Source organism: Dermochelys coriacea, chromosome 10 (assembly GCF_009764565.3).
Source record: "Dermochelys coriacea isolate rDerCor1 chromosome 10, rDerCor1.pri.v4, whole genome shotgun sequence".
Lineage (NCBI taxonomy): Eukaryota > Metazoa > Chordata > Testudines > Dermochelyidae > Dermochelys > Dermochelys coriacea.
The window spans coordinates 53,621,099-53,647,703 of record NC_050077.1 but is presented as its reverse complement, the minus strand read 5'-3'; the positions used below and the strand labels follow the sequence as shown (position 1 = coordinate 53,647,703).

The 26,605-nt window shown below is 40.5% G+C and overlaps 1 protein-coding gene across 3 annotated transcripts in view; it reads right to left on the bottom strand.

Moving 5' to 3' along the window:
• RORA (RAR related orphan receptor A) overlaps positions 1-26,605 on the bottom strand; it is a 553,808-nt gene that overhangs the window by 481,951 nt on the left and 45,252 nt on the right. The window lies entirely within an intron of this gene.

Here is a 26,605-nt window from a genome sequence, read left to right as displayed (position 1 = left end):
AATGTTGCTATTCAGTTTTCTTTATGTGGAATCTAGCATATGGCTATCTGTTCAATAGCCTGTCCCTGGAAACGATAACTAAAATACTCCAAAATAAAATAAAATACTAAAACCTTGTTAATATCCCAAATTGGGAAAAAATAGGTATAGTTTTAAAAGGCAAGAGCCTGTTACTGCAACTTTCACTCATGTTATAGGCCAACAGATGTCAAGTCTTATATCTCCCCCTTCACAGTCTATGTAGTCCTAAATTTATGTGAGTAATCCATTGAATACTCATATTTATAAGGACTTGCAGGCCCAGGTTCCTAAGTGGTTTACTGGGAATTCTGGGTGCAGAAAAGATGCCAAATAGGGCCTTCACTTTGTAATCTATTTAAAAAATATACATCATTGAAAGTTTTCTTTAGCCCTCTTCCCTGCACACAACGAAAAGAGGAAAACACACACAAAACTCCAAACCTGAACATTACAATTACTGCCAGCTTTATCCTTCATACGTGGCCTAATTCTGTTCAGCTTCCTCATGCGGAACTTCTATTGACTTCAATGGGAATGTAGTGTGATCAGAGTGCACGGTACTTGGCCTACACAGGTATATGAAATTCCTTTGGTATTTAGTTATTTTACATGCCTCCTGCTGCCATAGACCTTGTGAATTCTCCAAAACTTCAATTTAAAAAAAAAAAAGTAATTTTAAAGAGGAGTTCCTCCTTCACTAAGCTGACATGACCCAAGTTCAATTTTCTTCTGTGGTTCTTCCCCTGTTGGTGATATCACTGTTATCTAAAGCAGTGTAAAGACCATAGCCAATGTAAGTGATGGCATCAGCCATTATAGGGAAATACTGAAACCAGGACTCAGGTCTTAGAGGCAATAGCTAAACCAAAAAGTTGAAGCAAGGACCATTGACAGACAACACATGAACAGTTCCAAATTGCAACGAACAAGTGTTTCAGCCAAACCACAGAACAACACAAAATGACCTAATGACTTTTTTCTATACAAAGAAAAAAAAGCACTGGAGACCAGCAAACAAGTAAGAAGCAAACTTTTGGCAGAACGGCAAGACAGACCATGGATCTGATCAACAGCAATCACCATGAATTATCCCTTCATGTTGTTCCAGGCTCAGTTTTCTTTTACAAGGGAGTCTTAAATAAAAGTTTGCTTCTATTTTTGCATTGTCTGTGTCACTGGCAGTTCTGTTGCAGACACCCTTATGTCAGAAAGAAGTGGAGAGGGAAGGGGCCAGGGTAGGGAAGAATGGAGCAACTCTGATTTTGGGTATTTGGCAGTGCCAATTTAAGGTCAGTACTAAGGTACAGGATCTGTCAGTATATTAGAATAAGAGGAGCAATGCTCATGAAGACTGAAAGGTCAATTTTAAGCAAAGGGCTTAAGTTTATAAGATGTGTTCCTCTCCCCTCACACCCTCTGAGGCCACTCCTCCTTGCTCCTTTCTGCCCCCTTTGGGCCAAAACCTCAGCTGGAATAAAGTGGCATAGCTTTATCAAAGTCAACAGAGTAAACTTAATTACACCAGCTGATCATCTGGTCCAAAGTCTCCTCACAAGCATTATTTCCATGCCACTCATAGTACCTAGAATAGCTTTTCTTCCCAGGTACACTAAAAACATCTCTCCGCTCCTCTCAATCAGCTCACTTATCTCTGCTCTGGGCCTATCTACTCCTAAAAGTAAAAATAGTGACCTTGCTAAAAACAAAAATTCAAAACAAAAAAGTGAACACTGGATCTGCTCTCATGAGAGCTGCACTGCATCTTCCCCTTTCCCCTCACCCTTGTATCTTTTCCATCTGTTCCCTTTGAGCTGTCTTCCTGGTTATCTATTTCATTTAGACTATAAACTCTTTGAAGCAGGAACCTGAATTCTGGTAGGTTGAAAAAGCACCATTGTACACTTAGGACACTCTATTAATAGAGCTATTAATAACTGGCTCTGTTTGCAGGACAAAAGTGAGGGCTCAGTTGTGATGTAAGTATCAGTTCACATTGGTTCTGTCAGCCACTATTGGAGTGACGTGTAGATCAGGCAGCCATTGCCTTTGGGTTTCAGAACCATTTGTGAGTGCCTGGAAGAGGTTTATTTTATTTAAGAAACTGAACTTCTGCAGCAGAAAGTAATCTGCCTTTGTAAGATGAAGTGTTCCACTTATGCAATTCTAATGTTAGGCTTATTGCACATGTTAAATTATACATAGAGCCTGGTGTTAAATTATACATGTAGGAACAGCTCACGTAAGTGAGGTTAAGCCTCTTCAGGTCTTTCCACTTTTCTCTTGCCTAAAAAATAGCCACCACTTGCAGTCAGCAGAATGGAAGGAGTGTTAAATGTAAACACTGGGTTAAATTCCGCTCTTGGGGCTCTAACAAATGCTTAATTCTTCTGGGCCTATCTGAACCGAAGGTGAACTCTGAATTTTCTGGCAGTCATCCCTTCACCAGTAAGGTCATCTCCAACAAACGTGAAGTGTACTTTCTCCCACACATTCCAAAGACTCAAGCATCACTTCTGAGGCTGACAGGATACTGCTGTTTTCCTTTCTCCAGAGGATCAATACCGTGGGTGTTTACCTTGTAGTACTGGTTTTTGACACAACAAAATAATGTGCCAAAGTCAGGGTAATGCCATGTCGGAAGATATCAAGGCGGGGGGGAGAAAGAGAGAGTCAGACAGTATAGGTGAAGAGTGTTACAAAGGATCTCTAACTCACTGCAACCTATCATAACTACTGCTCCTAATATTAGCTAATGTATTTAATCCAGGCATCATTTATCCACTCTATGTTGCTGTCACCCAAGATGGGAAGGAAATCTTCCATATGGGAAAGGTATAACATGAGGAAACAACATAATTATTCATTACCAAGTTGACTGAATGCCAAAAATGTGGCAATTACCAGATTTGGAAGCAATTTATTGTGGGTACACATATTATTACTCTCAACTATGCATTACAATTACTATACAGAAATCATTAGCAAGTACTATAGTGATGCACAGTTTAACTGCCCACTTTTTCTCCTTTCCTGTTGAAGAGCCACCATCTTTCTTGGATTTCTGGTGGGTGCAGTGGTGATCCAAAGCAGGGTACCAGAAAAAACAACTGATCCAAGAGATACAACTGAGCATAGTGTATAGCAATTTTTCCACTGGGGTTTGGAAGCAAATCATCATTTTTTTCTGATCTGTATCTGATGCGATTCTTTTTCAGTACAATACATCTCAAGAGAACACTCATCTAGTGCCCATATGTTGAAAAGCCCTTCAAACTATATTAGCTATAAATATAGCTTACCATATGTGTGCACGTATGCTTGGGTGTGAACTGTGGCCATAAGATGGTCACTGAATCATTTTCTCTAGGCTTGGTTTTATGTAATTTCCCTATATTTTCAGTTGTGGCCCATAAATGTGTGTGGAAGAGTTTGTATGCCTGTCAATTTTGTAAATGCAAATGGATATTTGCGCACACATACTGGAAAGTAGCATCCAGTCACATGATCTGAAGACACCATTGCACATGCATCCAATGCTGTGGATGCAAAATTAGAGGCTCGTTTTAGACCATCTGAAAAAAAAGATCCAAAAGGTTTAAAATTTAGATAAAATGTAAATACATTCATATTTGATTTTATTTTGGTAGCTCTAATGTAACTATCAGTTCATGTAATTTTATTGGTGCTCAGAATCTAAAGCAACAAACAGTCTCAAAGGGCTTTGTTTTCCTCCTTCCCCAACTCCTTATACAGCATCAAAGGTGCATAGCTTGTTTGAGTTTCGAAGAAAGCTTCATTAACTCATCTTCAGACCACTCCTTATAGTTGCTATGGTAGGATGACGTTTGCAAAGAGGCAGGTATAACATTAAATTCAGAGGTGGCAAGAGGTTACGTTGACCTGTGTGGTGGAAGACAATTTCATAGTTGAGCCTCAGCAGCCGAGAAAGCCCTCTTCCTTTACTCCACTGCGAGCTTCATCCTGGGCACCAACAGCTCCAGCACCCTAATAATGCACAGTGGTTCTGCAGAAAGAATCATTGAAATAAATGGGGCCCAGCATCACTGAATATAATTATCAGGATCTTGATTACAATCTGTATCCAAAAGGGCGGCCAATGTCACACAAGTAACATTCAGTGATGTGTTTTTCTCATCTCTGGGCTGCTAAAGGGTGAACCACCTGGAACTCTCTCATCACCTCCCTTTCCATCCCTAGATGAAGTTCAGAGAAGCAGCTGAGCCTGGTTATGATGAACAGATGGACCGACATGGCCACGTTCACAGCAGAAAAGCACAGGCACTGCTTCCTGGACAGCTGAAGAGGGTGAAAAGGCATTGCCATGCACTGCCACTATAGAGGTAGGCAGGAGCAGTTTGGGATGCTGTAAAACTCAGGCTGCATACCACCATCCAGGCCATGAAACAGGAGACACCTTCCAGGGAGAGAGGGGTTATAGCTTTGGCTAGTTCTTCAAGTGTTTTTTCTGTCCCACCAATATGAACTCTGTCTTGCTAGGTTTAGATTTTCCATCCAAGGGTTAATCTCACCCAGGCACTGGGATAGCAGGATGATGGTGCTGTGTGCATTGTTAGCTAACAACGTCTGGGTTGCTTCTTCAGCTGGAAAGAAACAAAATTCAGAATCGTTTCTTCAACAACAATAATGATCAGGAATAAGCAATAATACAGTAATGGCTGAGGATGTGTTTTGAAACCAAGTCAGGGCTCCAAACAAAAATGTTAGAACCACAAGAGATGGCAAGAATCAAGAAAACAGATTTATACCATGGACAGTAGCTCCCCCAGCCCATTCCCATGCGCTTAACTTGATGGGGGTAAGTCCTCCGGAGAACAGCCCCTTAGTAACCTGATCAAGTTGGGTGTCCTCTTCTCTCCCCTTCTCCAAGGATTCTTCCTTCTCCCAGCTATTGATGATCTCCATTTCCACCAACCTGGGGGTTGGGCATCGCAGGACACTGACCTTTTCTGTTCCTTCCAGCTAGGGAGGTGGAATCTGCTTCACCATCTCCTTTTGCCCCTGCACAAGGGTTAGCGGTACAGACAGAAGGGCTAAGAGACGTTCCATAATCTCTAGGAAGGCATCATTATTTTTGTGTCATAGCCTCAAAGCAAATAATTCTTCTCACTATTCAGAATCCTCTCTTGCCCTTTTTCCAACGTTTGATTTTCCCCTCCTCCTTATAGCAGCCACATACAATGGAACTGAAAATCTAAACCCCAGAAAACTGCTTTCATGTTTTTAAATATTACTTTAAACTCTGACTGGCTTTCCCATCAGAAAACCCTTGCAAAAATGCTCTTTGTCGCATGCTAATTTCACTGCAAATACCTGATCTGAATGCTGAGTAATTAGCAAATTAGGTGACCTCTGAGAAGCTGGTCTTTCTTAATATGCATTGTCACAGAGGGTATCTTTAACTCAAGATCCTCTACAGTCTGAAACCCTAATGCTGTGTTCAGTAACACTAGATAATATCCCACTTTTACTTTTTTTTTTTAAGGGAATAATGATCACATTAATTAAATCTCTTCTCTCTATACTGGCTATGGGAAAAGCAGAAGATAGTCATTCTCAGATCATATATATTACACTGATACTGCATCGACCATGCATATTTTCACACATTTATGTGAAGTTTATCCTTCTTTATATTATATTAATATTTTAAAAGAAAACTAACATGGAGCTGCCATAGCTAAGTTTGATTCTTTTTTATGCTGAGATACTGTAATAATGAAAGAGCTCCTTGTTCAATGCCCTTATCGTTGATGCTTAAGTTATATGCAATGAAAGGGAAGGTCTCTAGAATTGCAAAGAGTGTACATTTGACAAATAAAGGCATTTTGCATACATTCCCTCAGTTAAATTAATTATAAGACTTAACTTAGTGAATTTTTACTTTCTTTGCCCCACACCACCCAATAAAAAAAAAAGGCAGTTACACTTGGATGTACTAAATACAAAGCAATCTCCAGTTTATTGTACAACCATGGAATTTATTCAATTGTGTCAAATGCACCATTTAAAAAGTTACATATCTACTGTATTGCCTAGAATATAGGCAGAAAGCAGACATGTTTTTAAACAGCATTAGAAAATCAGGATTTTTTTAATGTATGCATTTAATATGCATGAAAGATACTTAACAAGTAGGAGCCTATAAGTGTTTAAATCTTTACCTAACCCAGGGATTCATGATTCCATGGTGCAAGAACACTTTCCAGGCAACAGGCCAGATATTTAACATGGGATACATTTAAAAAACTAATATTTTAAAACCACTGAATCTATGAAAGAGTTGTTTGGTGTGCCCAGAAATATGTCTCCTTGAAACAGCAAGTCCTCTCTGCACCATATTATATTGAACATTATATTACTAATTAAACCAAAGCTCATATCAAACAATGTTCTTTGGAAGGTGTTCCATGGTAACTATTATCCACAGGCTTAAGCTGTGCTCATTTGAATTGCTCTGCCTTATGTCTTTTAAAAAAGGGGGGGCGAGAATTGTTCCTAAAGGGATAGATCATGTCAGGTGTGCAGAGCCCCGAGAGAGAGCACAACACGAAGCTGCAGCATCCCAGAGGAAGCATGGAGAATCAGTCTGTAGAGTTTCAGAGTAGCAGCCATGTTAGTCTGTATTCGCAAAAAGAAAAGATTACTTGTGGCACCTTAGAGATTAACAAATTTATTTGAGCATAAGCTTTCGTAAGCTTATGCCCATATAAATTTATTAGTCTCTAAGGTGGCACAAGTACTCCTTTTCTTTTTGAGTCTGTAGAGTGCCTCCTTGAACTTCCCAGCACACAAGGGGAGTATGACTTCTATTACATACCTTCATGGGATACAGTCTGCTCCCATATGCAAGCTGGTGCCAGGGGAGTAGGAACTAAACAGTCCCTGATTTCCCCTAAGCACAGGGACTGCATTTCTGCTTGGTTCTTACAAGGGCTAACCTGCACAAGGTAAAAGGGAAGTTTCTCGAGCTCTTCCTGGCCACATTGCACAGTGGCATAAGAGCCAAACAGACTCTGGTTTAGTGCAACCTACCCACATTGCATTGTGTAATATCAGAAAAGCACAGAATCCACAGTGCATACATGGACTTCACCCTCAAAGTTCTGAGTGTAGGAGTGGGAATCTTCCCATCTCTTCCCCTTGGCATTGGGAATGGTCCCTTCACCATCAACCACAGAAAGAGTAATACACAGCACAGAAGTCCCAGGAAGAATGTAATGCAATGCATTTTATTTCCCCCACCTATGTTCTTTACATGCAGAAGAAGAGTCCCACTGTAGACTAAAGAGCAAAGGATATTTTTTATCATGATGTTTAAAGAAGAGAAGTGGCTCACTGTGACGAAGGCCAGGGTGGGGAAGAGAGTGGCAGACGCCACAGAAGGAGCAATATAGAAGACAGACCAAATTGTGGAGAGTAATAAGTGGCTAAAACAACAGCAGCAGAATGAGCAGGTGGGGAAAGTGGACGCAAGCTCTGCTCCAGCTGGGAAGTATTGCTCATGTAAACATTCAAGGTGAAGGGGTTCCAGGAAGCTTAAGTTCAAATTCCAACTGAACTAAAGCTTGCCTCTACCCAGTGAGACACAACCCATCTCTTGCCAAACAGACACAAGTACTGCTGTAATGGTGTAACTCTCAGCATTTACAGCCCACTATTCAAAGGCAATAAAACTGTTCCTATTATTTGACTCTTCTGATGCTTCAGCAAGAGGAGCATCGATGTATCTTACGTAGTTCTATGCTTGCTATTGCCATAGTATGTAAGCACCTCAGACGCTTCAACGTGTTTATCCTTACAATTCCCCTGGGAGGGAGGGAAGGAAGTGGTATTACCCAATTTACAGATGGGGAATCTATCTGAATAACTTTTCCCGTAACAGAACAGCAGCCTGGGAGATGAGCACTGAAGTCTCTCTTTCTCATCATCTTCCTCCTCTCATTTATGGGACTCAGGATTTGAGCTGCAAAATACTAGACACAATTAGAGTTACTCCTTTAATTTCATCCCCGATGAGAAACTGAAGGAGAGAGTTTAGCAAAAGAAGGCAGCAAAAGAAAAAGTTGCCGTAATCTCTCCTAATGGAAGGAGAAAGTGTGATGTCTGAATATCCTTAGTGTTAGACAAAGAACAATGGGATTTGTACACTCTTAGTGGTTGTACAAGTCACAATTCTGAGGACTGCTATTGTGCAAATGGGTGTGCAAGAGATGCACAAAGTTACTGCACAGGCAGCTCCTTAGAACATTTTCAGTCCTTTTATACACATGTTAAGAGCTCAGCAAATAAGAAGTAAAGAGGGATGGAGTGTTATGGAAGATGTTTCAGTCTTAAAAATTTGTTTGCATTTATATCTGGGTTCAAGGCAGAATCTTAATGCCACTTACCTAGATAATCTATATTGTAGGTGACACATATAGACATGATCTTTATCTAAAGATCTAGCAGCAGATCAAGATTCAAAGTTTTATCACACACTAACATTGAGTGTTGAACTTAAAAAATTGCTTCCCCCCTCCGCAAGTATTACATTTAAGTGGATTGTTCAAACAAAGCATATAAAAAGTCCTTACCCAAGTAATTCCTGGTTAAAAATAAAACAAATTGGTAAGCCAATAATCACAGACCTCAAAAAGGCCAGACAAACATAGACAAACATTCTAAAATAGGAAGTCGGAAAGATACATTGGCTTCTTATTGAATCAGTAACCCAAGAAAATTACTTTATAATCAATATGTGACTTCAACAGAGAAAGTTTCATATCTGGAGTGCTGAGATCAAATTCTAGCTTCCCAATTAAATGATAGCACAAGGGCTTGTCTACACGTTACAGTGCTGCAACTGTCTCGCTCAGGGGTGTGTAAAAACACCCCCCCCACACACACACACACCCCTGTTGCTATTCCCCTCATGGAGATGAGTTTTTTATAGCACTGGGAGAGAGCTCTTCCAGTGTTACGCCACATTTTAACATTGCTGGTGAAGACATGCCCTTAGGGAAATCATATTCTGAGAGTTAAATAGTCAACCCTTAAGATGACAAAATAAGAACAAGAACAGTTATGAGCATGTGGCATTTTTATCAAATCATCACTATCTCCCTAAAACGTTTACTGCATCAAAAATCTCTCCCTGGTAACACTTAACCATACAGTACCTCCTCTGGGGAGAGGAAAGAAATGCATTCAAGGAACTCTAACATACTCCTTTCCATTCAGACATGGCAGCTGCCTTCAACCAATTAAAGGGTCTCTCTTTGTAAAAGAGTTCTTAGAACACAACTTTGGATCACATCAACATGACTACACCATTGCAGTGTGGGTATTTAGATATAACCCTGCCTGACTGAAACATGAACATATTAGCATTTCTTGGTTGGCGGCAGATGAGGATTTTAAGCTTTGCACAGGGGACTATTTACAGTGTGTAGCATCTTATGAGAACAATGCAGACTAAAGGATGAAAGATAGAAATGAAAAGATGTGACAGGAACCACAGTAACTTAGTCCAAATTTCTGACAAGGAAACTGAATATTCAGCGTCTGGGGCTTATCTTTAAAAAAATACATTATTTTTATACTCTGCATATTCTGTACAATACTATGCCATATACAAGATGACAAAAAGAATATCTACATATTCCATTATCCCCTTGTTGCAGGAGCGTAAGGATCACCTGTTACCGGAAGTATCAGGAAAACAAATTATCAATTATAAAGTAATTTAAAGTAAATGGATTTATGAAATCAACTCGCTCCCTGGAGTCTTAAGAGACCATTTTTGCACTTTTGTGCAAACTTTACTGAAACTGCAAACAGAAAAGTGTCGTTCAAAAGGCTCTAAATGAGGCTTTACAAACTAGTTAAAAGAACACTACATTAAATGAAATCAACTTATATTGTCATTGACTTTTCTAAGAGCGGGTAAGGCCTATTGCTTAGAGTATATAAACCATTACTTCAAAATGACCCTGATGCATCCTCACAAGGTCCAATCTGCTCACACCTGCTATTTTTAAACTTAATCTCTGCCTCAATATATTGCAGTGGGAAAAATGTAAACATGCAAGGTAATTTGTTAATATAGAAATAGATTTTATTGTCACTTGTTAGTTCAATGTTCCACCCTCATTGAGAACTTGAGTCTCAGATTCACTCTGATGTGAATGAACACTAACTCAGGGCAGGTCTACATTTAAAACATTGCTATTACGTTGATGGGACAAGTCGTCCTGTTGACACAACACTGTCTACACCAGGGGTTAAGTCAACATAATTGCTTCACTCAGGGGTATTCATTTTTCGCACCCCTGAGCAACATATTCATACCGATGTATATTTGTAATGTAGACCAGGCCTCAGTGGATGAAGTCCTGACTCTACTGAAGTCAGTGACAAAACTCCACTGACTTTAGTAGATTCAGTATTTCACCCAATGAGCTTGGCTATATTTTTCAACTGGAATTCACTATCTTCTGTTTATTCCTGTCTGAGGTTTTGGCTAGCATAGTGATAGGGATCTTTACAGAATATCTATTGGACAGAGTCTGTACTGTTATTTAAGTGACCATCCAGAAGCTCAGGTGTTTCACTTCTGTGCAGGCCCATGGAAAGTCCTATATTCAGGAATGAACACTTAACATGGCTGCACGATTCTAAATATTCCTCATGACCTCATGAACTAAAATTGAGGAAGGAATAAGTAAAATTGCAGTTTCTATTTCTGTTTGAAACAAGAATTCGAATTTGTTGGCTCTGAAACCATTCCCATCATCTAATAGATCGAAGTGATCAACGAGTCTTACAAAAATTCTGCATAATGTCCAGTCTTCCTATTTGTCATTATTATTAAATTGAACTCTATACTAACTGGCTCTCCAGACTATTTCCACCTGTCCTAGTCTTTGATAAAATGTCTCTATTCAGTATGATCCTGTTTTTATGTTCCCAGCCCTTTCGTTAGCTAAACGGATAAATTGAAGGGCTTGCGGGTTTTTGTTAGTTTGACTATCTGAACACCCTATTTTAATAGTTTTTTTTATTCTCAGACCTGCTCTGTGGATCTCAAACAGCACTGCAAAATAACACACCACTAGATAACAAAGAGTATAGTACATTCCTTACTGTTCAGGGTTTGCAACCGAAGGCCACAATCCTGCTGTTATGTACACGGATGCTTAAAGTTAACAACAGGGAACGAGGTCCTTAGATAAACAAAGCTAATGCAAAACAAAGAAAAACAGTTCAGAAACAGGAGGATGTAGAGAGGTTATTGGGGAAAAGGAAATTATATGAAGTATTCATGAAAGAATTTGGTTGTAGGATAAAATAGAGTTATTTTCCATATAAATACTGATACAGTTTCTACAGAAAACTAAATATATGATCAAACCCCATATTTTTGGTTAACTTAGTTGAACACTTGCTTTGTTAAACATGCATATTTTTATGATTAGAAGATAAGAGATCAAATGCCAATCAATCGTCATGTAAGTTAGTTATGCTCTGTACTGTTTGGTACGTTTTGTATTGCCATAATGAATCAAGAGCCAAAATACACAGCATACTAAAAACACCATAAAGCTCATATTAAGGTTAACATTTGCTAGTGACCACACAGTAGTATCTGAGATTACTAGAGTTTCCCCTATTCTGAGAATACAAGAGATCCATGTAAATGTGTAATACGGGTTGGCATATGTTGACTTTACTGGCTATTGTCCCTATAATTAACAAGCTAGCATTGTTCACGAAAGGTTAAAATTATTTTAACCTAATAAAATCCAGAGTTACACTAACGTCCTGGAATAATTCCACTGGTGACATCGTTGTGGATCAGTAAGGTATATATTTTGAATCCTAGTCTACAGGACAATTGCATTATATCCAGTATACCGCTAGAGCCAAATGCTAAAGAACTAGAGGTATTGCATGCAAACCGTGTGCTGATAGAGGGAAAGGCCGTCAGATGAAGTGTAAAACAAAAAAGTCCCAACCGTATGTTTCCAAGCTGATTGTTAAAAATCCTTTTTTTACTATTAAAAGGAAGTATAATTCACTGCCCTCAAGCTCAGATATATATCCCCAGTGTCCTGGTCCATACCCTGTCTATCACAAACAATCGATTCACAGACTTGCTGCGTCTTGCTCAGATATTTACAGAAACATACTGCATGAGAAGTTACTGTCAGCATCCAGACATTTTGTGTGTAGATTATTCCATATTATATTTATATGATGCACTTCTGGGAATAACATTATAAATATTACACTGTCCTAGGGTGACTGGCCCCCATTAATGAAGTCAGTCCAGTTCCACTGAGCCAGAGCAGGTACTCCCATTTTGGGCCAATTTAGGAAAGGTAGCAGCTGGGGTCTGTAAAGTTTCAGAGATCCAGTGGGCTGATGTCCCTGAAGGAAGCCAGGAGAAGTCCCAATGAGTCAGAGCAGATGAGAGCTGCCAGAGACCAGGGGCCTGTAGGTGGTCCTGGAAAGAAGCAGATGGCGGTTCTTGGGGGAAGGCTGAAGACAGGACAGCAGCAAGAGGGGTTTGCTGGCTGGCATCCCCAAGCCACATAGCCAGGGTCAGAGGGCTGTAGTAGGGTAGCAGCAGAGGAGCTTCCCCATTGACATTGCTAGGGCCAGAGAGCTGGACCCAGGGGAGCCATGAGAGGGCCAGAGGGGATGAAGGATTTTCACTTGGCTAAAATGCTCCCAGCAGAGAGGCTGGGGGCAGGGGTGTGGTTTCCTGCTGGGTACAGAAGGGTTGCTCTCCAGCTGGAAGGGCTGGTTCGGTTGTACAGGACAGAAGAGGTCTTTGCTGGGAAGCTGGGGCAGGGCGAGGGAGACTGGGGCTGCATGCTGTACATATGGTTTGTGGGAAATCTCAACTAGGGTTGTGGGACTTTTGTAATAAATGAAACCCACAAGGGCTATATTTATACTTGGGGAGCGTCTGGGGACTATTTCTGGGGATTCTAGAGGAAGGAAAACGTAGCAGGTGTCCCTGTAAAGCTGAGACCTACTGCAGGGGAGCACCCCAGATAGGAAATATAGTAATTATTTGACAAATATAAAAAGAAAGCCCAAATTCCCACTATCCCTAGGTCCATGTGAGATCTATGACCTTATTGCAAACTTCAGAAAAATTACATTTCCAGTGGCATATGCCATGACTTTCAACTTGTAGTAATATAAACTACTCAAACATTCAGAATTATATCTTTTTATAGTCTACATTTAACTTTCAAATGATTTATTTTGGGACAAAACCAAACTAGAGATATGATCCTGTGGAGTTTTTATTTGCTATGGAGTCTGAAGAAATGTACCTACTTGATTTATAATCCTGCTACTCAACGTTTCTTCATGAACAACTTATTTAGACAGTACGGATGCACTGTATATTTTAATCATCATCTAATGTAACAGGAGCAAGAACTGTTTTCTCTTTGATGAATGAACCCTACAATGTACCGTAGGCTGAAAGGGATTCTTACAGATAAAATATATGTGTAGAAATCGAAGTCCACACTGCTCCTTCATCAACCAGTGAGTGAACTGCAAAAAATATGAGCTGCATTTTGATTCTCTCTCTCTCAGTGCTATAATTCAATGCAAGTTTAAATTGCAAACGAGTCTCACTGCTGAATAATACTTTTAAGCCTCAAAAAAAGCCAAAAGGGAGTCACTGAAAATCTGCAAGAATTGATACGGTTTCACCAAGAAGTATCAAACTTTAACAGGCATATCTTAATAAGAAAGCTCTGTTTTAATTACTTATTTTCTTTTAATTTGAAATTAAAATTACAATAAAAATAAAACTGACATGGTGATTTTGAATTATACGCCAGCTGGACACACAGACCAGCGTTTCAATTCAATTTTCTACTCTATTTCACCTTTTGGCTCACTGGAAGAGCTGTCTTTCATATTTGTTTTCTTATCAGGTATTCATTTTTAAAGGATTCACTACACTACTGTATACAAGACAATTTTTGTTTGTCATCTTCACCTGAGTAGCCAGTGGCACTATTAGGAATAAAGCAAGCAGGACCTGGCCCTATACTTTTTCCTCTGTGCACAAAAACGTAATTCATCCAAATTCTGTACCTTTTCACAGGCTCATGAGGACTGCACCATAGATACATAGATACTAAGGTCAGAAGGGACCATTCTGATCATCTAGTCTGACCTCCTGCACAACGCATGTCACAGAATCTCACACACCCAGAACATAAGACGCTATCATTTTTTAACTACTAATCATGTACAAATTTATATGCTTTCATATAATTCTCATCATTCTCAAACAACAGGATTTTAAGAATTTAACTGTATCAAAGTTCCTGCTAAAAATTCTGGTTAGAGACATGCATGATATCTGTCTCCTGGGATCCTAATAAGACATGGCATTGGAGTGCTATGCCCACAAGGACATTGTCATTTAGCTGCACTGTTAAACTCAGGCTTTCTACTTTATAAGATATACTCTAAGAAGAGTGCACACCCTGTATGTCAAGATCCATCTAGGACAGTTTTACTACAAAAGGTGCCATTCCATATTCACTGAGTTAAATGGTTAGGAAAAGGACAAACTCCCAAACCAGAAAACACTCTACCTCGCGGATTCTGATACAACATAGGAGGCTTATAATGACTTTGAAAATTTGATTTAAAAATACATGAAAAACCACACCACTCAGTCCAGTACATTCAGATTTATAACTTTACAGAGCAATTTATGAAACAATGTCATTAAAAATACTGTATAGCAAGCAGAGACTGGCCAAAGCCATGACATTCAGACCCAAATATTAACTACCAAAGGTTTGGATCCAGTGTGCCCAACTCTACTACTAAGGTGAGCAAAGCATCCTGAACTCAGTATGGAACCAAAGAAAAGGGCCAAGGAGTCAAGAATCAGAGGCAGTGAGAAAATAATGTCCAAAACCAGCTGTTGAGCAGTGTGAGGATGCAAGTTAGAAAGGCAATGAAGAAAGGAATTAGATAGGCTTGAGAAATCATTGCCAAGTCTAACAGTTTTGCAAATGTCAATCAGACTTTGTCGCCTGGTTTTAAATGACATGTTCATTGCTGATGAACACCACATTTTCATTAGCTAAGCTGAGGAAGAATTTGTATGTTAAGGATAAATGCTGGCAGAGAAGTGGATTAAGTAGGTCATTAAATGCCAAGCCCAAAGAACACTGTTAGAACCATAAAAACAGACCAGGGCCATTCAAATTCAGTAAATGTAAGAGACAGCATCTTAGCAGTTGTACCTTTGGAAATATAGTACTCCTGTAATTGTGATGAGTGTACTCATTTAGGTTTAAATGAGTATTAATTAATATTAGCAGCTCCTCCTCCTAACCACTCTTGAGGCTATCATCCCCTACACTGTTGTGCTCTCATTCTTCCATCACAAAACACCAAAAGTCACTTTCCTCCACTGACTGGGTACACTAGTCCTGAATAGCCCTGTACTAGAAACACCATAGAAAAAGTGATCTCCATTATTTCAGTAATCGTATGTTAAAGATTGAAACTATTGTTTAAATATTAAGAGCCACTCTACTTAAGGCCTAGGGCTTGTCTATACGGCATTGCAGTCTGGACTCTGGGAGTGTGAACTGTAGAGCGCTCTGAAGTATTGCACTGTTAGTACCCTGTGCAGACCCAGCAGGTGCGAACTAAGAGGTGTCGAGTTTGCGCTAACATACTCCCGTTCCAAACAGGACTACATTAGCGCAAACTAAGTGCGCTTTAGTTCACATCAGCTGGGTAATTATTGGGCAACACTTCAAAGCTGCTCTACAATTCATACCCCCACAGTCTGGACTGCAGCGCCGTGTAGATTCTACTACAACTCAGTGTAAATTCTACTACAACACAGTACAATGTAATACAGAATTGAACCATTTGCTTTGTCAGCTTGATCTACCTGAGAATTTTAGTGGAAGTTATTACCAATCCTCTAAAGAGAAACCCAAAGTGAAGCTAGTGATGTCAATACTGTAATGATACTGAGTAATTCATCTGTTTGTTGATGATTTTACACAGAGAGGGATAATGTGCATTTCCTATAAATATTTCTCTCTCACACACACATGAATGTTAACCTCCAACTCTTTTTGAAATAGCATCTTTAATCTGACTGGCATTGTCCTGATACATTTTTTAAATACATTTATAATTTTGGAATTAAGCACTTTGACAGAAAGAGAGAGACTAAGACAATCCAATACATTATAAAATTAATGTAATTTCAATATGGGCAAAATCAAGCCTTGCTACAAGAGCCCCAAGTCCAACTGATGCTCTGGTTCCCACGGTTCCTTTGGCTTCATGAGTCCAGTTCATATAATCCAGCCTACTGAATTTCCCTGGATGTTCCTTAAAACCCTGGTTCACTTTGCCTCCTGCAGTTCCTCCACAGCTGTCCTTCCGGTCCCTCCAGCACAATCAATTCCCTGTTATCAGTCTTTCCAGAACTGATCTCAGACAACCAGTTTCTCCATTTGTTTGCTGGATGACTTGTGACACTAGTGGTAATTCACCGACCACACAGCTCTGGCTTTCATTTATTTACACACTATATTGCTATTGGTTATAATACCTTTAAAGTATTTTTTTTTAACTAATGGACTGTTTGATCACTACCTGGAAAAACTGAACCAGCCCAGATCATAAAGGCTCCCTGGTAGAAAAGGCAGCCCAGCTTAATTATTGCTATGAAAAAAATGACTGTTCAATTTAGAAATGAAAAAAAAAAGTTTGTGTAGAACTGGAATCCCCAAGAGAAAAAACAGAAGACAGAAGAATAAATCTGAAGCAAAATATTGATCACGTACACTGAAAATATAGGGTCAAATCCTGCTTTCCCTACACTCGTGAAAATCAGGGTCCACATGCTACAAGGGGAAAACAGGGAGCTTGCATTCCAAAGAATAAGCAATTGTATATAATGTTATTGTGCAAAAAACTATGTCAAGTAGGGTCTTTTATTAAGTTGAGAACATTACAGGCTTTCAAAAATCATTATGAGATATGTATAGAGGCTCTGGCTGTGTGTGTGTGTGTACACGTACATCAGCTCCACCTCACAGCAGGACAGTGAGTGATCGGACAGGACAATGCACCTCCCAAAATAGGTCTTTACAGAAAAGCCAGACTCAAGTAATGATCAATTATACAACACAGGAAAAGGCAACGATGGGCCAAAAAAGTTAATGGAAAGACATTGAAACAACTGGGGATTTCCCCACCTCAAATATCTATAATGACTGAAGGGGAAAAAACAGCAAACCCTTTTAAAATGGAAAGGGTTTGAAGTCAAAGGCAGCCTGAAACTGAGGGACAGTCTCTAGGAGGGAAGCTGTCCATGAAACAGTGGATCCCCCCCTTTAGCTAGTTGGTACTCTGCAAAACTGTTCAAAAGTAATAAGTAACTTATTTTAGAAAATGGATTTTATCTAATATGGTAGCGTAAAGCCTGAGGTTGAATCTTTATATTTATTTACTGCGTAGCTTGTATGTTTGCTCTCCCTTACTATTTCATCTATGAGTTTTCTATTAAATAAACTGTTTGTTTATTTTTACCCCAAGCAGGTCTCTACTGTGCAAACTATGTGGGGAGCATGCATGCCACAGTGAACTGATAACTGGGGGGCTAGCTTCACGCGTCCAGGGCTGACAGACTGGAGAGGAACGGTACTTAAGAACTTAGGAAGGACAGATCTGGGGAGACTCGGGACTCGCAAGGGCAATTGGTGTTACCCTGAAAGGAGTAACTAGACTGGTGGAAGCCATGGTGAGACTCTGCTTGTTGGCAGGCTATTAGTGTCAGGCATCTGAGCCAGAGCAGCACAACATTAAGGTATCCCAAAGTTACAAGGCAGGCAGTGACAAAACCCCTTAGTAGTCCGGGTAATGCCCAAAACATCCCACTTGTGCATTCTCCCTCACTGCAGAGACCAGGATAGAATGTCGGGAGCAGCTCGCTCAATGCAAGATACATTACCCATTTGGAGAGAAGGAAACTTTTCCTCTTTCATGTCCTTATTCCTGACTAAATTGAGGGAGTTAGCAATACTTGAAAGCTTCTTGAGTAAGAAGGGAGCTGAAGTATCAGTTATGATTCCAGCCACTCTCTTATTTATGCTGGGAAAAGCTATATTTTCTGGGACCATAAGGCTGCCAACTGGCTGTTCTGCTGAAAAAAATTAAGGCATAAAGTCAAGGAGGAGTATTGGAGGAGTGAGACTAGGGAAGAAATATAGCTAAGATTTAGGGACTCATATTTTCTTTTGACAGCATGATATAGAACTTAACACAGCAGTTACTTTTCCAGGACCATTAGAATGTCTGTGTGGATTGCTGCTGTCCTTTCATTCATTTAGTATTTGAACCTTACAAGTTTATTTGGCAACAAAACCAGGAGGCAAATTTTGCTCTCATTTACACTGGTGAAAATCCAAAATAACTTTACTAGAGTCAATGTGATTACTCAAGATCTACATCGGTATAAAAGATTAGAATTTCACTGCAACTGCCTCACCTCTGTTAGCATGTCAATGATAATAAGGACAGCGAGAGCTTTATAGAATGATTGCTTTTTTCCATCTATTTGCCAATGTTTTCCCTCCTGATGACAGAGCCGTTATCGTTAGACTGAAGCGCTCCTTGCCTTTATGTTCTAGAACCTGAACCATGCTAGTTATACCCTCTGGAGCTGTATCACTGGGCATGATGAGAGGTGTGAGGAAAAGTGAAAACAGCCTAGATAATGTATTCCTGTATATTAATCATAGGCCCCCCAAAATTTACCAAAGCTTCACATGTGCACATTATTCACTTCAGCTATCGGATGTTCTTACTGTTGTCATCCTTTTCCACCCCCATCTCAGCATTTGTCACCTCCTCCACTTTTCTTTGCTTAACTTACACAGAAAGTTCCTGCTGGTAGAGAATCCATCTTTGTCAGTGAAGCACCATGCACATTTATGTCACATACATAACACATTATTAATAATGAAATTCAACAAAGACAAATGTACAGTGCTACACTTAGGGAAGTAAAACTAAATGCACAAATACAGAATGGGGGATAAGTGGCTTGGCAGCAGCACTGCTGAGAAGCATCTGGGAGTTGCGGTGGATCACAACATCAAAATGAGTCAACAGACCGATGCTGTTGCAAAAAAAGGCAAATGCAATTTTAGGTTGCATTAAAAGAGGTATAGCATGCAAATCATGGGACATGACAGTACTGCTGTCTAGGTTTCAGCTGGAGTACTCTGTGCAGTTTTGGTCACCAATATACAGAAGGATGTAGAAAAACTGGAAAGGATCCAGAGGTGAGCGACAAAGATGTTCAAAGGGATGGAATGCAAGCCATATGAGCAAAGGCTGAAGGAACTGGGTATGTTTAGTGTGGAAAAGAGGAGATTAAAGGGGGGGGACATGATAGCAGTCTTCAAATACTTGAAAGGCTGCCATAAAAAAGATGGAGGAAAGTTGTTCTCTTGCCACGAAGGGCAAGTCTATAGGCAATGGGTTCAAACTACAGCATAGCAGATTTAAATTAAATCTCAGGAAAAACTGCATAACCATAAGACAATGGAACAGACTAACTAGGGATGTCATGGAAATTCTTTCACTGGAGGTTTTCAAAAGGAGGCTGGATAGCCATCTATCTTGGCAGAGGGTTAGACTCGATGACTCTTGCGGTTCCTTCTAGCCCTATGGTTCTATAATACATGAGAAGTCTCTTATGTTGACAGTAAACTGGTGGGAAAGAAGAGCAAGGAACTCGTATTCTGTACTTGAAGGGACATTAAGATCAGTACAATATGACCCCTACTGTGGATTCTCTTCAGTTCTTCCAACATGCCTGTAACCTTTCCCCTCCGGAAGCATTCAAAAATAAATTCATTTTAAAAATCATCTCCCACCACAATTGGTAGATTCAGTAGAAAGACCAGGGACTGAACTGACAAGGAAGCTTGAGACTTGCATACACAGAGAAGCTTTACGGCTAGAATAGCTCAGAAAATTCAAAGTGGTTGTTTTGCGCGTGCACACACACACACACACACACACACACACACACTCATACAGCTATGTTTTTCATCACAATTTCTTTGACAGAAGTTCTCTGGCCAGCTCCATTTAGAATTGTATTCCCTCTAGCACTGGTCCTTCAGGATTAAGCACACTGGTGGGAGCGATGTCAGGAAAACATCACAGCTGCCCATGCTGGACCTGATAGAGGACTTGAGCCTTCAAAGCTGTCAACCAGTACCACATTCACGTTTTAAAAAAAGATCAGTTGGGGTACAAACATATCTGCAATGACATCCCAGATTGCCAATGCCACTATGGTCTGCTTTTCTGCCAAGAGCAGAAGGACAGCAGAGAAGAGGAATTTGAAGATGAAAAGCATGGTCAGGATAAACAGGTATGTTTTGTGAGTCATATTCAGCTTTTGCCCCATCCTGATGGGGGTGGGGAAAACAAGAAAAGAAACCATAGTTCCTCCCATCTCACAAACATTTCCTTTCTCAGGGCTATGAAGAGGTGATCCTATCTGGTGTGCCTATAGCCTACTTATCTGCTATCTTCGAAATGGCAGGGAATTTGAAAGGCACTTTGTCCAATTAGAAGTGTGGAGAAATATTCATCCTGTCCCTGACTAAGATGAAGCACTTCTTTCAAAGGCTGTAGTGGCACAGTGCCAACTTTAGGGAGTCCAACTATTCTGTATAGAACCAACAGTTATTAATTAGTTTTATTAGTGGCAGGTCCTTAATGTGAAGTGACAGGGAAAGAGAGACTATCCCGTCAATACCGAAATATAAATTGTCCAGATTTCGGTTGTTCTGTTTCATAACATGTACAGGCAGCCAGCCAGGGAAGAGTGAGGAAAAGTGAACACAGCCAAATGTCTATCTTCAGTGTTCCTGTATATTAATGGCATGCTGAAAAGACGAAGTTACCTCAGGTGGCTCTCTGGGGAACTGCTCATGAATTTTAATTATGAGGGAGGGAGCATCATGAAAAATAATGCTCCCTACATGCTAGCATTTAACATAGTCTGAGCTATAGCAGTCATGTCCCATGAGAACAAAAATAGACAAGATTAGGGCGACAAAGCCTGTTCACATTTTTCACTTTAATGGGGCTGCTTGTATGAGTGAAGTGAGCAGGATTTGGCCTCAAAGCTGGAATCAGCATCAAGTGACCACCTTAAAATAACGTTCTAAGGAAGAACCACATTTATTTTTGGGCACACTAATATAGGTGGAAGCAAGGAAATTAGATTGCATGCTTCAGAAAACAGAAGTTATCATTACTGTTATTCCCAAATACAGTCTTGTTCAGTTGACCAGAATCTTAGCATCAGATATTGCCTATTGCCAGCAAATCCTATTGTTCTGTGAATTACAGCTTTTAAAAGGAAGGAGAGAGAGAGAGAATAAAGGTGAGTTGTGGCCATTATTCAAGGTTCTAGGTATGCATGGAATGCCCCGTTTCCTATGGTGTGTCTTAAGTAGGATAAAATTGACCACATTTCATAACCCTAGCACAGATAGGACAAGTTGTATTTTAACACATTAGATGGTTGAAGGGTTCACTTCAACCAGCTAAAATATGATAGAATACAACTTGCCCTGTCTACATGAAGGTTTTCTAATGATTTAGTTAAAACATGTTAGCTAATATGTTTAATAAAACCCCTTTTGTCTTTGTTTAGGCACACTAAGAGATCAAAGAGTAATGTATATACACATGCTGAAAGAATTAATTCCTGCTGAAGTAATTTATCAGTATAATCAGATGATGTGCAATACTATTATCATCATTATTTATTATTTGTATCCAAGTAGTGCAGAGAGGTCACAACGAGGAATTGTGCTAGCCATAGAACAGACAGACAATCCTTGTCCCAAAGAGCATACAAGCTAAACAAAAGTAGACAGACAAAGGATAAGAAGGGAAACCAGGGCATGGAGGTGAAGTGACTCGCCCAAAGTGACATGACAGTTTAGTGGCAGAGCTAGGAACAGAACTCAGATCTCCTGCCTGCAAGTCTGGTGTCATACTCATTTGCATGAAACTGGCAAGTAAATTGGAAGAGGATAACTGCTTCATTTTCCCCCCCTCAAAAAGAAGGGGAAAATTACGTCAGTAAACAAAGATCTTGCATGGTTCCTACAATCAAACCATTAGGAAATTTTTTAAAGGAGAATGAGAGAGAACTCCAGAGACTGGGTCCTTAACTAAACTCCTAAAATACATAGTTATGTCTCCTTTGCAGTACAACTGTCCAGTCAGAACAACACTCTACAATCCAGGCTATACAACTCAGCTATCACATAGTTATCTCAGAGTAACACTGCACCTGCAATAAAAGGACCTGGAAAATATTAATCCGGTAGAAAGCTTTAAAGCACCAATGTTAAACAGAAGACAGCCAAGGCTATCCTCTCAAGTTCTGAAGTAAATAATTTCCCAGTGGAGAAGGATCCCAATAGATCTAACTCAGAAAGAACCCTATGATCAAATGGTAATATTTTAAATTAAAGTCGGCTTTATCAGATCAGCAGGCATGAGGAGATACCCTAAAGAAAACTAACCTTAAAATTAGGGTAAAGAGAGAAAGAAAAGACTATATTTGTTTTCAGAAATCCACAAAATTCAAAGAGCCTGTATTATTATTTCAGGTATAACAACATGAGAGTTACACAGGTAACTTCACATTGTGATTCCTCATAAAGATAACGTAATGACGGTCACCTTGTCAAAAAACAAAACAAAAAAATAACACAACCCAAACCAAACAAAAACAACCCTCCCAACGCTAGCTCTACTTACTCAGCTACAAGACAGTAAAGAACAATTGCACCAATCCCCGGGCACCACATTTTAGAACTCAACATTTGGCTACACACAATTCCATTCTCAGTAACAAATAATAAATGCATTTATTTAGGAGGAAGTGGTTTCACAGGCATAAATAGGAGTTTGTTCTCCATGGAAGTTGTGTGTCTTTTTGTGCCTTAGAAAATCTCCCTTAAGTGCCTCAACGATGCTAAGTGTTACACAGGACACAAAGAGAATCACAGTCTTGGGAAGTTTATAATCTAAACCCCAACATATGCAAGACTCCCTGGAAGAACCAAAAGTGGTGTTACCTTTGAGAATCACATCTCTCTCATACCCTCGAAGAGGGAGCAAGTCCATGACTTATTTCCCCCCTTTGTTTTCCTGCCTTCTTTTGGGAGCAAAATCATGTAATCAATTGATTCTGCTCTTAATGCATTTTGGACTTGAATCTATATTCGAGATGGTACTATTTGGGATGTTTCATTTAAAATCCAAATTGTTCATTATAAATTTTCTCCTGCAGTACTGGATCTGTAAATTTATTAGGTAGAGTTGAACGAGTTTGGACAGACGTAAATGAACAAAAATCTCACTCCAAAGTTAAACAAAACCTTTTATTAGATTCATATAGTTTGGATTAGTTTTTTCCTTTCCATTACTTTTCACTGTTACATTCCCCTGAGTCCAGGTTCTGGCTATGACTGGAACTAGCAATAATGAAATGTCACTAAAAGGCCTACTTACATGGAATTTCATGCTGGAGCACAAGTCATGGTATGAAGCACTGGAAATCTCAGTAAAATCAAAAATCAAAGACAGAATCTAAAGAGTCTGCTGATTCTTTGATTGCTGCATGTGTGCAATGTCTATTAATACGAATGGGTGGGAAAATGTGTGCTCACTGAGAACAGACAGTAAAAGGGAAGCTTACTTATTGTAAGTGGAGTTCTTGGAGATGTGCAATCCCTATATGTACACTGTGGGTACACATGCACTCCAGGCCCCTTGGGACTTGCAAGCAGTGTCTGTTGATCCATGCCTGTGACCCTGCTTTCCTCATGCTCTTCCTTGAGGATATGAGGGGTGGAGTGGACCAACCTCCTCTTCGGTTCTTTCTCTACTGCAAATTGAGTCATAATCCAAGCAGAGGGTAAGGAGGGAAGCTAGCAGAAAAGAGACAGGGCCCCACACATCTCGAAGAACTCCAGTTGCAATAAGGTAAGCAGTGTCCCTTTCGTCTTTGAGTGCTGGTCCCTATGTGTATTCCCATGGTGGGTGATTGACAAGCAGTATTCAGAAAGGAGGAGGGTGTGAGGATACAGGAGGTATAGCTACTTGTAAAACTGCTGTCCCAAATGATGGGTCAGTGGAGGAGTCCAGGACCAAGGCCTAATGTCTCAAGAATCTGAGGCTGGAACTCCAAGTAGATGCCCTGCAAACATCTTAAAAGACCCCTTGTGCCCTTGTAGAGGGAGTCCTCTCCCCATGTTGGGGAGGAAGCTGTATTAATGGATCGATAAGGATACAGCCAAAGGTCCATTTAGAGATACTCAGATGAAATAACTTGACCTTGGACTTGTTCTACTATAGTAACAAACAGTCTCCGTGACTTTATAATTAGTTTATTTCTTTACAAATAAAATGCCAATGTTTGTTGTATATTGAGGAAATGAAGTCTCCTCAGCTTACTAGAGACATGAGGCTTCAGAAGAAATATAGGTAAGTGAATTGACAGTTTTATATGAAAATCTGAAACTAGCTTAGGAGTGAGTTTTGGGTGTAGACAAGGTGAGACTTCATTTTTTATGGGAACATTGCTAATGGCGGATCAGCCATGAGGGACCTATCCTTCCAGCCAAGGTGATGTCTACAGGTAAGTACAAAGGCTGTGAACCATGTGTTCTTTTCCAGGGATGATACTATCAATGCCAACATAACCATATAGAATTTTAGTTTGCAAATAAAAACAGAGTCATCGCAGGTCAAGAATGCGTCTTCATCCTCCCTTCTTTGGAACCAGGAAATATTTTCAATAGAACCCTTGTCCTTCATGTTAGAGAGGCACTGGCTCTATTACTCCCCATTGGAGAAGAGGTTCTGCCTCCTGGAGAAGGATCGACTCATGAAAATAGTCCTTGAAGTGGGACTGGGAAGAGTTTTGGAGGGAGTCGGAAGAGAAACTCGATGGCATAGCCAGAATGGATGATATTCAGCACCACTTGTCCATTGTTATTGTACTCCAGTTGTGGGAAAAAGAGAGTGCTAGACGGTCAGCAAAGGACACATGAGGATTGGGTGGTACTCACAGCAGTTCACAGAACATTGCCTTCAAAGGGAAAGCAAAGAGCAGACACTGACCCAGGGGTCGGCAACCTATGGCAGGCATGCCAAAGATGGCGTGCGAGCTGATTTTTAATGGCACGCTGCTGCCTGCCAAGTCCCAGCCACCGGCCCCGCTCAGCCCGCTGCCGAACCCAGGCCGCAACCCCGGCAGGCAGCAGCGTGCCATTAAAAATCCTGCCCACCCCAGCCCGCTCTTCCTCCCCCGCGACCCGGGCAGGGTGAAGAAGCTTGGTCCTGCCGCTGCTGCTGCAGAGCAGGCAAGTTCCCCCCTCCACCGCCTCTTCCCCCAGCGTGCTGGGTCCTGACCTGCCTCCTCTCCCTCCCTGCCGCCGATCAGCTGATGGCCTTGGCGAAGGATGGGGAGAAGCAGAACCCCGCAGTCCACTCGCTGCTTCGGGGAGGATTCATAGATTCATAGATATTAAGGTCAGAAGGGACCATTCTGATCATCTAGTCCGACCTCCTGCACAGCACAGGCCACAGAATCTCACCCACCCACTCCTACGAAAAACCTCACCTATGTCTGAGCTATTGAAGTCCTCAAATCATGGTTTAAAGACTTCAAGGAGCGGAGAAGCCTCCCTCAAGTGACCCGTGCCCCATGCTACAGAGGAAGGCGAAAAACCTCCAGAGCCTCTCCAATCTTCTCTGGAGGAAGATTCCTTCCAGACCCCAAATATGGCAATCAGCTAAACCCTGAGCATATGGGCAAGATTCACCAGCCAGACACTACAAAAAATTCTTTCCTGGGTAACTCAGATCCCATCCATCTAATATCCCATCTCAGGGGATTAGTCCTATTTACCCTGAATATTTAAAGATCAATTACTTACCAAAAAAATCACATTATCCCATCATACCATCTCCTCCATAAACTTATCGAGTAGAATCTTAAAACCAGACAGATCTTTTGCCCCCACTGCTTCCCTTGGAAGACTATTCCAAAACTTCACTCCTCTGATGGTTAGAAACCTTCGTCTAATTTCAAGTCTAAACTTCCTGGTGGCCAGTTTATACCCATTTGTTCTTGTGTCCACATTGGTGCTGAGCTGAAATAATTCCTCTCCCTCTCCGGGATTTATCCCTCTGATATATTTATAGAGAGCAATCATATCTCCCCTCAACATTCTTTTAGTTAGGCTAAACAAGCCAAGCTCCTTAAATCTCCTTTCATAAAGACAAGTTTTCCATTCCTCGGATCATCCTAGTAGCCCTTCTCTGTACCTGCTCCAGTTTGAATTCATCCTTTTTAAACATGGGAGACCAAAACTGCACACAGTATTCTAAGTGAGGTCTCACCAGTGCC